This window comes from Rana temporaria, chromosome 10 (genome assembly GCF_905171775.1).
Source record: "Rana temporaria chromosome 10, aRanTem1.1, whole genome shotgun sequence".
In the NCBI taxonomy this organism is placed as follows: Eukaryota; Metazoa; Chordata; class Amphibia; order Anura; family Ranidae; genus Rana; species Rana temporaria.
Window position 1 is genome coordinate 58597530 of NC_053498.1, and position 16881 is coordinate 58614410.

Below are 16881 nucleotides of genomic sequence, written 5' to 3' on the forward strand. Positions count from 1 at the left end.
CCGGAGTGAAATAGAAAAAGATGTTATACTTACCTGCTCTGTGCAACGACATTGCACAGAGCAGCTCCTTACCCCCTCTATGGAGTCCCCTGTCGGCACTCTCTGCTACTCCTTTCCTCTGGGTGCCAAGGGGGCATGCTCCCGATCTGGGCTGTGTGCATCCATAGACACAAACAGAGATGTTAAGCCCCATCTCTGCACAAAATCTGACTGAGAGCATCAGGAGCCTACGAGTCGCACTGCTCAGAGTCTCCTGGGAGACCAGGAAGAGAGGAGATTGGAGCTGGGATAGTTCTGGATCGTGCGAGGACTCAAGTCTTTATGAGTGGGGGTAACGTCCTGAGCTGGCATCTTCTTATGAGTGCCGGTCGTTGTTCCTCTTCATTGACCGGTAGGGGGGTATGAGATCGGCCTTCCACTTTAATGCGGCTTCTGCAGCCCGAGCGGTCAGTCACCCGGCTACAATGCAGATATGCGGCCAGTCACCCGGCTACAATGCGGATATGCGACCAGTCACCCGGCTACAATGCAGATATGCGGCCAGTCACCCAGCTACAATGCAGATATGCGGCCAGTCACCCGGCTACAATGCAGATATGCGGCCAGTCACCCAGCTACAATGCAGATATGCGGCCAGTCACCAGGCTACAATGCAGATATGCGGCCAGTCACCCAGCTACAATGCAGATATGCGGCCAGTAACCCGGCTACAATGCAGATATGCGGCCAGTCACCCGGCTACAATGCAGACATGCGGCCAGTCACCCGGCTACAATGCAGATATGCGGCCAGTCACCCGGCTACAATGCAGACATGCGGCCAGTCACCCGGCTACAATGCAGACATGCGGCCAGTCACCCGGCTACAATGCGGATATGCAGCCAGTCACCAGGCTACAATGCAGATATGCGGCCAGTCACCCAGCTACAATGCAGATATGCGGCCAGTCACCCGGCTACAATGCAGATATGCGGCCAGTCACCCGGCTACAATGCAGATATGCGGCCAGTCACCCGGCTACAATGCAGATATGCGGCCAGTCACCCGGCTACAATGCAGATATGCGGCCAGTCACCCAGCTACAATGCGGATATGCGGCCAGTCACCCGACTACAATGCAGATATGCGGCCAGTCATCCGGCTACAATGCAGATATGCGGCCAGTCACCCGGCTACAATGCAGATATGCGGCCAGTCACCCGGCTACAATGCGGCCAGTCACCCGACTACAATGCAGATATGCGGCCAGTCACCCGGCTACAATGCGGATATGCAGCCAGTCACCAGGCTACAATGCAGATATGCGGCCAGTCACCCGGCTACAATGCAGATATGCGGCCAGTCACCAGGCTACAATGCGGATATGCGGCCAGTCACCCGGCTACAATGCAGATATGCGGCCAGTCACCCAGCTACAATGCAGATATGCGGCCAGTCACCCGGCTACAATGCAGATATGCGGCCAGTCACCCAGCTACAATGCAGATATGCGGCCAGTCACCCGACTACAATGCAGATATGCGGCCAGTCATCCGGCTACAATGCAGATATGCGGCCAGTCACCCGGCTACAATGCGGCCAGTCACCCGACTACAATGCAGATATGCGGCCAGTCACCCGGCTACAATGCGGATATGCAGCCAGTCACCAGGCTACAATGCAGATATGCGGCCAGTCACCCGGCTACAATGCAGATATGCGGCCAGTCACCAGGCTACAATGCGGATATGCGGCCAGTCACCCGGCTACAATGCAGATATGCGGCCAGTCACCCGACTACAATGCAGATATGCGGCCAGTCACCCAGCTACAATGCAGATATGCGGCCAGTCACCCGACTACAATGCAGATATGCGGCCAGTCACCAGACTACAATGCAGATATACGGCCAGTCACCCGGCTACAATGCAGATATGCGGCCAGTCACCCGACTACAATGCAGATATGCGGCCAGTCACCCGACTACAATGCAGATATGCGGCCAGTCACCAGACTACAATGCAGATATGCGGCCAGTCACCCGACTACAATGCAGATATGCGGCCAGTCACCAGACTACAATGCAGATATACGGCCAGTCACCCGGCTACAATGCAGATATGCGGCCAGTCACCAGGCTACAATGCGGATATGCAGCCAGTCACCAGGCTACAATGCAGATATGCGGCCAGTCACCCGGCTACAATGCAGATATGCGGCCAGTCACCCGGCTACAATGCGGATATGCAGCCAGTCACCAGGCTACAATGCAGATATGCGGCCAGTCACCCGGCTACAATGCAGATATGCGGCCAGTCACCAGGCTACAATGCGGATATGCGGCCAGTCACCCGGCTACAATGCAGATATGCAGGCAGTCACCCGGCTACAATGCGGATATGCGGCCAGTCACCCGGCTACAATGCAGATATGCGGCCAGTCACCCGGCTACAATGCGGATATGCGGCCAGTCACCTGGCTACAATGCAGATATGCGGCCAGTCACCCGACTACAATGCAGATATGCGGCCAGTCATCCGGCTACAATGCAGATATGCGGCCAGTTACCCGGCTACAATGCAGATATGCGGCCAGTCACCCAGCTACAATGCAGATATGCGGCCAGTCACCCGACTACAATGCAGATATGCGGCCAGTCTACCGGCTACAATGCAGATATGCGGCCAGTCACCCGGCTACAATGCAGATATGCGGCAAGTCACCCGGCTACAATGCAGATATGCGGCCAGTCACCCGGCTACAATGCGGCCAGTCACCCGACTACAATGCAGATATGCGGCCAGTCACCCGGCTACAATGCGGATATGCAGCCAGTCACCAGGCTACAATGCAGATATGCGGCCAGTCACCCGGCTACAATGCAGATATGCGGCCAGTCACCCGGCTACAATGCAGATATGCGGCCAGTCACCCGGCTACAATGCGGATATGCGGCCAGTCACCCGACTACAATGCAGATATGCGGCCAGTCACCCGACTACAATGCAGATATGCGGCCAATCACCCAGCTACAATGCAGATATGCGGCCAGTCACCCGACTACAATGCAGATATGCGGCCAGTCACCAGACTACAATGCAGATATGCGGCCAGTCACCCGACTACAATGCAGATATGCGGCCAGTCACCAGACTACAATGCAGATATGCGGCCAGTCACCCGACTACAATGCAGATATGCGGCCAGTCACCCGACTACAATGCAGATATGCGGCCAGTCACCAGACTACAATGCAGATATGCGGCCAGTCACCCGGCTACAATGCAGATATGCGTGGCTTTTAGAAGCCATTGAGGACCACTACAATTATAGACAATTACCATCAAAGGGGAGGAGGAAAGGTACAGGTGAATGCAGCCCCTATAGGGTGTACAGCACAGGGTGGGGATGGAGGAAGCCATTTTTTTTTCTTTAATGACAGGTTTCTTTTTATTCCAGGCTGTGGCCGGTTCTCTATCAGCTCAGCCTCCTCTCCACAGATCAGACCTCACATCTTCAATGAGGCCTCTGCTCAGCTGGAGCAGCACACAGCACTAACACCATAACAGTCCCCTCCCAGCCCGGTCCTCCCATCGGCACCACTCTACCACCAATCCCCTGACTTTACTCACTCGGTGCTCCGGTAACTCCACCCCTTCCGGTCTAAGAGCCCCCGGTGCTGCTCTTGCTGGCGCGACCGTCGCCTTTACGCAACTTCCGTTTGTTTCAGTCACGAAGCGCTAGACCAATGAGAGGCGGCGGACGTGACGTGTCGTGTCCCAGAGCGCCGGAAGTCCGGTATGGTGGCGGATAGAGAGTGTGACGGCGTACTGGTGGGGGTTGAGGCTGGCTGAGTCTCAGAAAGGCGAGGAGCCGGTTATCCCAGGCTGGAGGTGCTTCGTGTTATTCCGGTTATCTGCTTGCTCCCAGATAGGTCATCGTTCCCAGAGTCTCCGTCACCCGGACATTGAGTTTAATAGAAATGCTCCTAGGAGCGTGCCCCATTCCAGACAGGAAGACAAATGACCCTTGTAGCAGACTTTCACTCATATTTAGAAGTTGGCTGCATGTTACTCCTCGCCCTCCACCCCTTTCCAGGAAATATTATTATGGGAGGGGGAACCTCTCATGCTTCCTTCTTTCAGTCCTGGGTGAAAATGTCCCCCCACCTCCGGGACACAGACTCGCGCATCCGAGGAGAGTTCCGAGTTGTAGAGCCTCAATCCTCAATTACCCCCAACAGGTCGTGTTTTGGGAACTTCCCTTAGATAAAACAGCTCTTATCCATACCATGACATTGATTTGAAGGGGTTGTAAAGGTTCGTTTTTTATTTTCTAGTAATAAGTTCCTTAACCACTTTAGCCCCGGGCCTGTTTTTCAGAGTCGGTGTTTACGAGACAAAACCATTTTTTTTTGCTAGAAAATTACTTAAAACCCCCAAACATTATATATATTTTTTTTTTCTAACACCCTAGAGAATAAAATGGAAGTCATTGCAATACTTTTTGTCACACCGTATTTGCGCAGCGGTCTTACAAGCGCACTTTTTTTGGAAAAAATTCACTTTTTTAAATGAAAAAATAAGACAACAATAAATTTGGCCCAATTTTTTTATATATTGTGAAAGATAATGTTACGCCGAGTAAAATGATACCCAACATGTCACGCTTAAAAATTTCGCCCGCTCGTGGCATGGCGTCAAACTTTTACCCTTAAAAATCTTGATAGGCGACGTTTAAAAAATTCTACAGGTTGCATTTTTTGAGTTACAGAGTAGGCCTAGGGCTAAAATTAATGCTCTCGCTCTAACGATCGCGGCGATACCTCACTTGTGTGGTTTGAATACCGTTTTCATATGTCGGCGCTACTCGCGTATACGTTCGCTTCTACGCGCGAGCTCGTCGGGACGGGGCGCTTTAAAAAAATTTTTTTTTGCTTTTCGCATTTATTTTTATTTATTTTACAATTTTTAACACTGAAAAATAAAAAAATGTATCACTTTTATTGCTATTATAAGGAATGTAAACATCCCTTGTAATAGAAAAAAGCATGACAGGTCCTCTTAAATATGAGATCTGGGGTCAAAAAGACCTCAGATCTCATATTTAGGCTTAAATGCAAAAAAAAAAAAAAAAAAAAATTTGGAAATGTCATTTTTTCAAATGACAAAAAAAAAAAATGTTTCTTTAAGACGCTGGGCGGGACTGACGTTTTGACGTCACTTCCGCCCAGCGGAGCTATGGGGACGGGCGAAGGAGATTTTTCCTTCAGTCTCGTCCCCGCTCAGCTGCCGGATGGTCGCGATCTCCTCCGCCGCTACCGACGGCTCCGGTAAGCGGCGGAGGGCGCGGAACAGCGGCGGGAGGGGGGGGGGCCTCTCCCGCCACCGATAACGGCGATCTCGCGGCGGATTCGCCGCGGAGACCGCCATTATCGTTAACACGGCCGCCCACAGAAGAGATGAATATCTCGATTGTGGCAGCAGCTGCTACCGTTACCGAGATATTCATCTCTAAAGTGATGACGTATAACGGCGGTGGGCGGTCGGCAAGTAGTTAACCACTTCGTTACTGAGCCTGTTTTTCAGATTCAGTGTTTACGAGACTAAAACATTTTTTTTTGCTAGAATATTACTTAAAACTAGGGTTGTCCCGATACCACTTTTTTGAGACCGAGTACAAGTACCCGCCGATACCGAATACCGATACTTTTTTTAATGTCATGTGACAGTGGCAGTAATTTTTTTTTTTTTTACTATTTTTTTTTTTTTACAGTGATTTTTATTTATTTATTTTTTTAGGGTGGCGTGGGGGGTGAATTGTCAGTGTGTTTTTTTTTATTTATTTTTTTACATTTTATTTTTTTTTTATATTTATTGCAATTTTTTTATTTTAATTTTAATCAGCCCTGTTGGGAGGCTTTGGTGAGATTTCAGGGGTCTTAACAGACCTCTGGCATCTCCCCTTTAAGACAGAGAAAGGGACTAGGGAAACAGATTCCCCAGTCCCTTTCTCAGCAGCTTCAGCTGAAATGAATGGAGGGAAGCTCCTCCATTCATAAACTGAAGCATCGTAAACACAGGAGGTTACGATGCTCAGTTATATGAATGGACAGAGTCGGTAATCACCGACTCTGTTCATTCAGAAAAGGTAGGAGCCGGGCTTAGCAGCTCCTACCTCCGCTCTCCCCCCTGACAGATTGAGGGGGGAGAGCGGCACGGATGGGGACGGGATGGATGGAGAGAGACTACAGGGACGGACGGGGAGGAAAGAGCACTGCATGGACGGGGGGGGGAAGAGAGAACGGGACGGACGGGGAGGAAAGAGCACTGCATGGAAGGGGGCGGAAGAGAGAACGGGACGGACGGGGGAAGGGGAGGAAAGAGCACTGCATGGACGGGGAGAGAGAACGGGACGGACGGGGGAAGGGGATGAAAGAGCACTGCTTGGACGGGGAGAGAGAACGGGACGGACGGACGGGGGAAGGGGATGAAAGAGCACTGCTTGGACGGGGAGAGAGAACGGGACGGACGGACGGGGGAAGGGGAGGAAAGAGCACTGCATGGACGGGGGGATTAGAACGGGACGGGGGAAGGGGAGGAGAGAACGGCACGGATGGACGGGGGAAGGGGAGAAGAGAGAACGGCACGGACGGACGGGGGGAGGTGAGAGAGCAGCACGGACAGGGGAAGACAACACTGACCATGGGGGAGAGAAGATTTGCAACTCCCCTGCCTGCCCGCTCAAGTATCGGGTGAAGCATCGGGAACATTTCCCCGAGTACAAGTACTCGGGGAAATGCTCGGTATCGGTCCCGATACCGATACTAGTATCGGTATCGGGACATCCCTACTTAAAACCCCCAAACATTATATATATATTTTTTTCTAACACCCTAGAGAATAAAATGGCAGTCATTGCAATACTTTTTGTCACACCGTATTTGCGCAGCGGTCTTACAAGCGCACTTTTTTTGGAAAAAAACACTTTTTTGAAATAAAAAATAAGACAACAATACATTTTTCCCAATTTTTTTATATATTGTGAAAGATAATGTTACGCCAAGTAAAATGATACCCAACATGTCATGCTTAAAAATTGCGCCCGCTCGTGGCATGGCGTCAAACTTTCACCCTTAAAAATCTCGATAGGCGACGTTTAAAAAATTCTTCAGGTTGCATTTTTTGAGCTACAGAGTAGGCCTAGCGCTATAATTATTGCTCTCGCTCTAACGATCGCGGTGATACCTCACTTGTGTGATTTGAACACCGTTTTCATATGCGGGCGCTACTCGCGTAAGCGTTCGCTTCTGCGCGCGAGCTCGTCGGGACGGGTCGCTTTAAAAAATGTTTTTGTTTGTTTTCTTATTTATTTTTATTTATTTTATTACTTTTTACACTGAAAAAAAAAAAAAATTTGATCACTTTTATTCCTATTACAAGGAATGTAAACATCCCTTGTAATAGAAAAAAGCATGACAGGTCCTCTTAAATATGAGATCTGGGGTCAAAAAGACCTCAGATCTCATATTTAGACTAAAATGCAAGAAAAAAAAAAAATTTGGAAATGTCATTTTTTTCAAATGACAAAAAAAAAAATGTTGCTTTTAAGACGCTGGGCGAGACTGACGTTTTGACGTCACTTCCGCCCAGCAGAGCTATGGGGACGGGTGGGGACGATTTTTCCTTCACTCGTAACCCCGCTCAGCTCCCGAACGGTCCCGATCTCCTCCGCCACTACCGACGGCTCCGGTAAGCGACGGAGGGCGTGGGACAGCGGCGGGAGGGGGGGGGCCCTCTCCCGCCACCGATAACGGCGATCTCGCGGCGAAGACCACCGTTATCGTGTACAGGACCGTCGGCACTAAAGATGGATACCTCAGTTGTGGCAGCAGCTGCTGCCGTTACTGAGATATCCATCTTTAAACACAGGACATATTTTGACTATGGGCTGGAAACCAAGTGGTTAAAGCTAGTGCATGGTTGGTTCACTTACCCTTTCCTTCAATTTCCCTTCTAAATTTTTTTTTTCTTTGTCTGAATTTCTCACTCCCTGTTCCTCCTCAGTAAGCTGTTCTAAATGACTTTCCACCGCTCGGATGATGGTGGAAAGCTTACTGAGGAGGAACAGGAAGTGAGAAATTCAAACAAAGGAAAAAAAAAACATTTAGAAGGAATAGGTAAGTGAACCAACAATGCACTAGCTTAAAGGAACCTATTTAGAAAATAAAAGACAAACCTTTACAACCCCTTTAAAGCAGCTGTGCAAAGTAAAGGAAAACCTGAAAACATGGCTTGTTGGGGGTGATTTGAGGACTGAGTTTGAGAACCACTGATGTAGAGCACACTGTGTGTCATTAGGGGTCAGGTGCTAGGAGACGGCCAGCTTCCTGATGAAGATGATGTGAAGTACAGAGGATTTGGGCAGATCCCAGCAGGACAAGGATGGAATGAGTAGGTGGGTCAGTATGGGATTTCAGCTCATTAGAGACAAGGTAAGGAGTTAAGGTGGAACTATAATCACCTCCACTCCAGAGGTGCGATGTCCAGGAATTCCATGCCACCCACTAACTTCTTCAGTTGATCTTCTTATGGGCTCCAATCTTAAAGGGATTGTAAGGGTTAAAAAAGAACATGTTTAAATAACAAACATACCATTCTTGCCTCCACTGTGCAATTCGTTTTGCACAGAGTGGCCCGATCCTCGTCTTCTGGGGTCCCTCCACGGATGTCTCGGCTCCTCCCCACAAGAGCTAACCCCCTTCTGGGAAGTGCTCTCCCAAGGGGGTTAGCTTTCGGGCAGGCGCCTTTGTGATTTACTTATCAGCTATGGCCGCCGCTGTATCACTCGGCCCCGCCCCCCGGTGCGTCGCACAAAGCTTTACAACCCCTTTAAGCAGTTTTTGTATGTGTGGGAGTTTTATCTTGGCAGATGCATAAATTAGACACTGAGCTGCATGTGCTCAGATTATTGTACGGTGCAAAAGGGCAGGTAATGCTGAAGAGACATATCTTCTGTTTGGCCTATTTGCATTTTTTAAAATCAAAGTTTCACATTAAGCCCAGGTTCACACTGGGTGCGATTTCATTCGATTTGAGATGCGATTTCACATGTGAAATCGCATCTCAAATGCCGCCAATTGTCGGCAATGGCGCCGTCCTAATTGGTGCGGCGCTGCACCGATTTCAAAAAGTAGTTCTTGTACTACTTTTTGCGATTTCGGGCCGCGATTTACATAGACATCTGTGCAGAAACCTGCACAGATGTCTCTTAAATCGCGGCCGAAATCGGGACTGCCGGCGGGAGTGAAATCGTGCGAGTTCAGCTGAACTCGCACGGCTTCACTCCCGCAGCCCAGTGTGAACCAGGGCTTAAGGACAAGTTCACTTTTACAAAAAAATTAAAGCGGGGGTTCACCCTAAAAAAAAAAAAAATGTTTTGTCTACCATGCCATCCAGCATACTAGCGTCAGCTACAGTATGCCTTTATTAATTTTTTTTCCGCTGTACTCACAGTTTAATCCATTAGTTAAGTTTCAGACTCCCGCGGGGAGTAGGCGTTCCTATGAAGAGGGGAACATGATTGACGGCGGGCTATGGCGCGTCACGCTTCCCGAAAATAGCCGAAATAGGACTTGGCTCTTCACAGCGCCTGCGCAGTCAGCTTCTAGTCTGTGCGCAGGCGCCGTATAGCGCCGTGAAGAGCCAAGTCCTACTCCGGCTATTTTCGGGAAGCGTGACGTGCCATAGCCGGCCGTCAATCATGTTCCCCTCTTCATATGAACGCCTACTCCCCGCGGGAGTCTGAAACGAAACTAATGGATTAAACTGTGAGTACAGCGCAAAAAAATAAAATAAAGGCATACTGTAGCTGACGCTAGTATGCTGGATGGCACGGTAGAAAGTTGCTTTTTAGGGTGAACCTCCGCTTTAATAATGCGCTTTCTTCTTTTTTTTTTTTTTCAGGTAAAACAGGGGTGCCCAACCTTTCGAAGAGCGAGGGCCACTTAAGCAACTTGGTAACCAGTCGAGGGCCACAATGAGCGGAGCAGGCGGATGACAGGTCACGGCTACTTTATAGGCACTCCGATCCGCCCTGATGGAAGGAGAAAAATTCCCTGCTGTTTTTCGGATTGGAGGTAGGCAGGCGTAAACAGACATCTGTCTCTCTATACAGTAGAGATGAATTGAGGGTCCCATTTGGTCGGGCTGATCGTGTGAAAAGGGCCTAAGGCTGCTTTCACATTGATGCGCTGTGGTTTACCCACACTGCGGGTGCAGCATAGTGCACCTGTGTCTATCGTGTGGGTTAGCTGAACTTTGCCATAGACTCCACCTGTGGCAAAAGCTGACGCTGTAGAGGAAGCATCGATTTATGGGGCTCTGCCCTGCAGCCGCCGTCTTCCTCTACCACTAGCTTTATTCACAACACTGATGCTTTGGTATGGCGGGTCGCAACCTGCGATCTGGGCTTGCCAACCTACCATTCCAGAGCAGGAGGTTGCGGGCCACATCAGAGGGCTCCGCGGGCCACTGGTTGGCCACCCCTGAGGTAAAACATTTATTTTCTTAGGGACCTGTAAAGCATTGCATCCATGATCAGCAGATTGTCTAGCTTAATGTTTCACAACTTCAGTCCCCCCAACGGGTCATGTTTTCAAGCTTTCCATTATTGTGCACAGGTGATTTGATCAGTTTCCCTGCCTTAGTAATTACCACAGCCATTTCATCTGAGGGAAATTCTGAAACCACGACCTGTTGGGGTACTTGAGGACTGAAGTTGATAAACATTGGCGTAGTTGTCTGCCTGTATCCCCGATATGGGCAGACAGTTACACTTTGACAGGAAGCTTAATTACCTAGTGAGCTTGGCACCCCAGTAGTTCAGCCACAAAAGCTGTCAGGAACACTATGAATTGATGACATGACATGGCTGGGCAGGCGGAGCACCGCATAGACTTTTTATTATTTATTTTTTGTCAACAAGCGGGGGCAGAAGATCCCTGCTCGCTGTCAAAACCAGATGGGGGGGGGGTGCAGGGCCAGAGCATCTGTAACATGTTACATCTTCAATATGGGTGTAACACATTACAAAAGGTCAATGTATCCTTTAAAGCAGAGTTTAAGTCCATAATACCTTCACTCCAGCAGCATCCTTTTTCTCCCTGGCTTCTTGCAGGTGCCAGTTTTTAGGTGTCTTGAATGGCTGGCACAGGATGAACGAAATCCCATGCATGTGCAGGAGTTCAGTCATCCCAGCTCAGTGGATATTTTAATGAAGACTGCGGGCAGGCAAGTTTATTACAGAGAGACATTGCATATCTCTTCTGAATTAAAGAGCCTGCCTGCTTGGAATTTTTTTTCCATTTAGACTTTAGTACCAAATTAACCTTTGGGGGGTTCAAAAGATCTACAAGCCTGGCTGTAGGGAATAAGGTGAAATACTGACCCCATGAAAGGCCAGAGACTGCTACTGGACACCACATCATCTTGGATGAGATCTCAGCTGTTGCACAAGTAATACTCTATAGCAGTGGTCATCAACCCTGTCCTCAGGGCCCACTAACAGACCAGGTTTGCAAGATAACTGAAATACATCACAGGTGGTATTTGCTGATCAGTGATTGCAGTATTCTAGTCTGCTTCTCCCCAAGGTAATATAAAACCTGGCCTGTTAGTGGGCCCTGAGGACAGGGTTGATGACCACTGCTCTATAGAAGGGGTCTCCAAACTATGGCCCTCCAGGTGTTCAGAAACTGCAATTCCCATCATGCTTCGTCATGTCTGAATGTCAGCTTTTTTTTTTTTTTACAATTCCTCATGGGACGTGTAGTTACACAACAGCTGGAGGGAATCTTTGCTATTCCTTTTCACTCCCCCATGGCAGCTACACAAAAGGTTATGTAGGGAGGGGAAGGAGTTAGGTCAGCATGCACAGTAATTGGACACTCCTGGAAACGGGTACATACTATGAGAAAATTGGAAGAAAAATTCCATACGGGACACGATTGTTCGATTTTCATATAGTGTGTACATAACTTTCAACATCTGATTTAGACTTTTCAAACGAAAATTTCTGAAGGGTCAAACTCCCAAAAATTTCTTGTACAAGAACAGAACTAATGATTTTCGTTTAATGTGTCAAACCTTGGATATGAAAGACTGCGCGTGATCAGAAATGATAAACATAAAAAAAAAAAAAGCATTTGTCGTGCGAGAATTGTTGTACAATTGGTACCATCCTCAGTTTTGACCTGCTGCGAAACATTGAGGAAAACCGGACGATCGTTCGGCCAATTTTCTTATAGTGTAGACTGGGCTTAAGAGAGCTAATATTGTTTACATGGGGGTTGGATAAATGGTAACTGCAAGTTTCCAACTATATTTATAATGTGAAGAGCCCCCCAAGTGGTAAATATAACAAGTGGAACCACTGAGGAGGGAGCTTCTCGCAACACATTCAGAGGCGATGATGTGCAAAGAGGGAAGGGCTGTGCTAGGGCATTGACTCACTCATGACTGGTCATATATTCTGGCAAGTGCAAAGGCACATTGTAGGCGAATATAAAGTCATTTATAGAAAGAAAGGGCACTGGGGTTAATTTACTTAAACTGGTGAGTGCAAAATCTGGTGCAGTTCTGTATCAAAACCAATCAGCTTCCAGGTTTTATTGTCAAAGCTTAATTAAACAAGCTGAAGTTAGAAGCTGATTGGCTACCATGCACAGCTGCACCAGATTTTGCACTCTCCAGTTTTAGTAAACCAACCCCACTATGAGTAAGGCTTCTTTCACACTATGGATTGTATGTCCGTTTTATAATATCCGTATTACACGTATTAACGGACGTTTATTAACAGATACATACGGATAAATATTTTACCATTCTTCCTTTATTGAAAACGGATAATGTTTATCCGTATATATCCGTATACATCCGTTATATCATTCCTTTCTAACGTCCGTTAATAAAAACCATTTCACCCTTTCTTGAAGTCCAGCTCCAGTAGTCGTATGGATATTCAGGGGAACCTCGCCGTCAATTTAAAACAAAAATGACGTGCGGTTCCCGGTAAATATCCATAACCAGACCCTTCAGGTCTGGTATGGATATTCAGGGGAACCCCGCCGTCAATTTAAAACAAAAATGACGTGCGGTTCCCCCTAAATATCCATAACCAGACCCATTATCCGAGCACGTTGGCCTGGACGGCCGCAGAAAAGAGGGGGGGACAGAGTGCGGCCCCCCTCTCTCCTGAACCGCACCAGGCCACATGCCCTCAACATGGGGAGGATGTCCCCATGTTGATGGGGACAAGGGTCTCATCCCCACAACCCTTGCCCGGTGGTTGTGGGGGTCTGCGGGCGGGAGGTTTATCAGAATCTGGAAGACCCCTTTAACAAAGGGGACCCCCAGATCCTGACCCCCCCCTGTGTGAAATGGTAATGGGGTACACTGTACCTCTACCATTTCACGAAGGAAGTAAAAAGTATTGTAAAAAAAACACACTGACACAAAAGAATAAAGTCCTTTATTAAAAAAAAAAAAAACCAAACTCCAGCGCTGAAAAATCCACTCGTTTCCGGCTTCCTGCGTTGTCCTGATCCAGCGACGGGCGGGGTTCCCCATGCTCAGTAAAATTAACGTCCGTTAACATAACGGACATTTACGGAGACATTTACTAACGTCCGTGTGCCATAGACTTCAATGTTAAAATATAACGGACGTTAATATATCCGTTACTTGCAACGGACAAAAAATAGTGCAAGACCCGTCACATATTCCGTTATAACTAACGTCCGTATGTTATAACGGACTATTACGGATCTTTACGGTACATAAAAAAATCCCATAGACTTTAATGATATTTTATAAAGGACGTATAACTTCCGTTTTTTAACATTATCTGACGGATTTTAAAACGGATTATTAAAACGGATTTATTTTGTAGTGTGAAAAGGGCCTAAGAATTTAAAATACTTGGTCTTGCAATTTCATTTTAAGTTGAAGACGGTACTCCAAACTAAAACAAGCGTTTAAAAGATGCTTATGTGTACTTACAGCTAGTAGCAGTTGGTTATATTAACTGGGTTTGTTCTGTAATGTTGTAGATGTTTTACAGCTTATCCAAGCTTATGCTTCATATCTGAGTGTCAGGAACATACCCCCTCATTGTTATCCATACAGATAACACAGTCACCTTAAAGCAGAGGTCCGGTTTTAAAAAATAAAATTTAAAGTCAGCAGCTACTAACACTGTAGCTGCTGACTTTTAATAAGGCGACTTACCTGTCCAGGATGCCCGCGATGACAGCAGCCGAAGCCGAGCAAACGCTCGTGTCTCGGCTGCCTCGCCGCCATCCTTGGTGAGGGAATCAGTAAGTGAAGCCTTGTGGCTTCACCGCCCGATTCCCTACTGCGCGCGCCGTGCGACGTTAACGGATGATGTCTCCTGGGACACACACAAGGTCCCAGAAGATACCGCTCCCCCATTCCACAGGAGGCAGCCAAGAAGCAGAAGACGAACCGCGGATCAGGAAGTGGCAGATTAGGACGATCTGCCTAGCAACAGGCACTTCAGGTATGTATAAAAAAATAAAATACATTTTTTTTTTTGCAGCATTTTAGATTTTTATTTTGTTTTCTTGGTGGAGCTCCGCGTGTGTCAAGGCAGATGTCCAAGAATAAGATGATGGAAGGGTCAAAAAGTTGTGGAACCACCCTGTTGTAATTAATGCATCCAATCCCATGGTATGGAGATTGTTTGCAAAAGGTGCTGGAAATGTCAAAATGACAGGGTAGAGATGATTAAATGGCATTTTATGTGGCAGACAGATGGTATTGAAGGCCTGACTCTCTATTTAGCGAAGGTTGTTCCGGTTTGACATTAATGGCCTCTTGCAAGCCAGTTGTACTTTCTGTCCAAAATGTTTACCTCACTGTCCTTAATATCAATTTACAGAGATCTATTCATGTTTAAAGATTGGCATGCATCTGCATACAATAAAGGAATATAGTATAGGATCAGTGTGTGTCTCATTTGTTCTTTAACCATAGAAAGCTCTCAAACCCATGGGTTGTCATAGGAATATGTAAGGAAATAGAACAGAAGACAATCCTGCAAGCTCTGGAGATAAATTGATGGGGGCTTTTACTTGTTCCTCTTTATCCTGTTACTATCTTTCGGGCTATCGAGCTAGTTGCTGCCAAGTGGAGGGATGCACATAACATTTTTAGCTAATGGGGAAAAGGGACATTGTCAATGGTGGAAGATGTTTGAAGACAAACGGAGAAGACAGAATAATGGAGATGGGAAAAAAACAAATCTTTAGTGAAAGTGTAAAAAAAAAATATATGTATGTGCGACACATGTATGTAAATACACCCATTGTGGGTGCTTATGTATCAAAATGTCACTTGCGATACATATTACCATGCATGCCATGAGTGAAAGCAGAAAATTCTAGGCCTGTTATTCAACGGTTAACTCTAAACTGATGACCTGTAGGGGCTATAGAAAATATAGGTTGCGGGCACATTTAACCATTTGACCTCCGGAAGGTTTTGCCCCATTCAGCTCCTTGTGCTACTTTAGCTGCCAATTGCGCGGTCATGCAACGCTGTACACAAATAAAATGTATATCATTTTTTTTCACACAAATAGTTTCTTTTGGTGGTGTTTGATTACCCCTGTTTTTTTTTTTTATATAAACAAAAAAGATTATGTGGGGGGGGGGGGAAACAACTGTTTTCTACTTTCTGATTATAAAGTCTATGTTTTCTAATTTAAAAAAATCATTTATTTATATATGTTTAGGGCCGAAACAACTAATCAATTAATTTCATAATCGATTACTATAAACATAATCTATTAATCGGCCAGTAACATAATGGGGTTAAAAAAAAAAATATCCCTTTATAGTACAAAGAGCAAATTGCTACTGTAAATATTACTTTCACTGTACCACAGTAAAAAAAAATAACCCCTTACAGTAGTGATTATTTGCTTTTTGTTTTTTTACTATTTTTTGTTTTTTTTACTCCCCATTATGTTACTAAACATCTCAGGCCGGGGTCACAACTCTGTTTTTTGGTGCTTTTTGCAGAAACACACTACAGTTCGTTTACATTGTTTCCTATGGGACATGTTCACATCTATGCTTTTTTCAGATGTTGCATATTTGTAAAGGGCAAGGACTTTTTTTAATGCAAACCTGTGCTATTTTGTTTTTTTGGTTCAATATACTTCAATGGAGAAGCTGCAGAAAAGCATGTAATGTGTTTTTGCGGCAATTTGTGTTTTTTTAATCTACCCAAAAAATGCAAATCGCAGCAAAATTACTTTTTTTTTTTAAGGTTATTAATTGATCGAAACAATCGGCCAACTAAACTATTATGAAAATAATCGTTAGTTGCCGCCCTATATATGTTTAGTCCAACATGTATTCTGTTACACGTCTTTGGTAAAAATAAAAAAAAACAATTCGTGTATATTAATTGGTTTGTGCGAAAGTTATAGCTTCTACTAACTGTGGTGTATGTACTGGAATTTACGCAGTTATTGGCACTATGCTGTAATGGTGGTGATCAGTGACTTATAGACCCCTTTCACGCGGGCGACTAGAATTCAGGTTTTAGCTGTGGATAGATAGTTATCTATCGCAGCTAAACTCAGACAATGCTTTCCTATGGCCCCATTCACACACTACGTTTAGCAACTGCCTAGGTGTGATCGCAGTCAAAGCTAAGCGTCTTCTATCAGTTGCTGGGTTCTCCTATAGATTCTGGGGGAACGTTTTCTTCCTCAAACATTCCACACATTCTCTTTATTCCACCGCTAATATATACTCTGCATTGACCTTGTATAGCGCTTTTCTCTTTAATGACTCCAAGTATTGGAGAT

The 16881-nt window shown here is 46.4% G+C and overlaps 1 protein-coding gene across 1 annotated transcript in view; it reads right to left on the minus strand.

The window, feature by feature from the left end:
* The window catches only part of PAFAH1B2 (platelet activating factor acetylhydrolase 1b catalytic subunit 2), a 39138-nt gene extending 35419 nt beyond the window's left edge, over positions 1-3719 (minus strand). The window contains exon 1 of the mRNA XM_040327663.1: positions 3612-3719. The gene's annotated coding sequence lies outside the window, so the exon portion shown is untranslated. The remainder of the gene's footprint in view (positions 1-3611) is intronic.
* Between the last annotated feature and the right edge of the window lie 13162 nt (positions 3720-16881).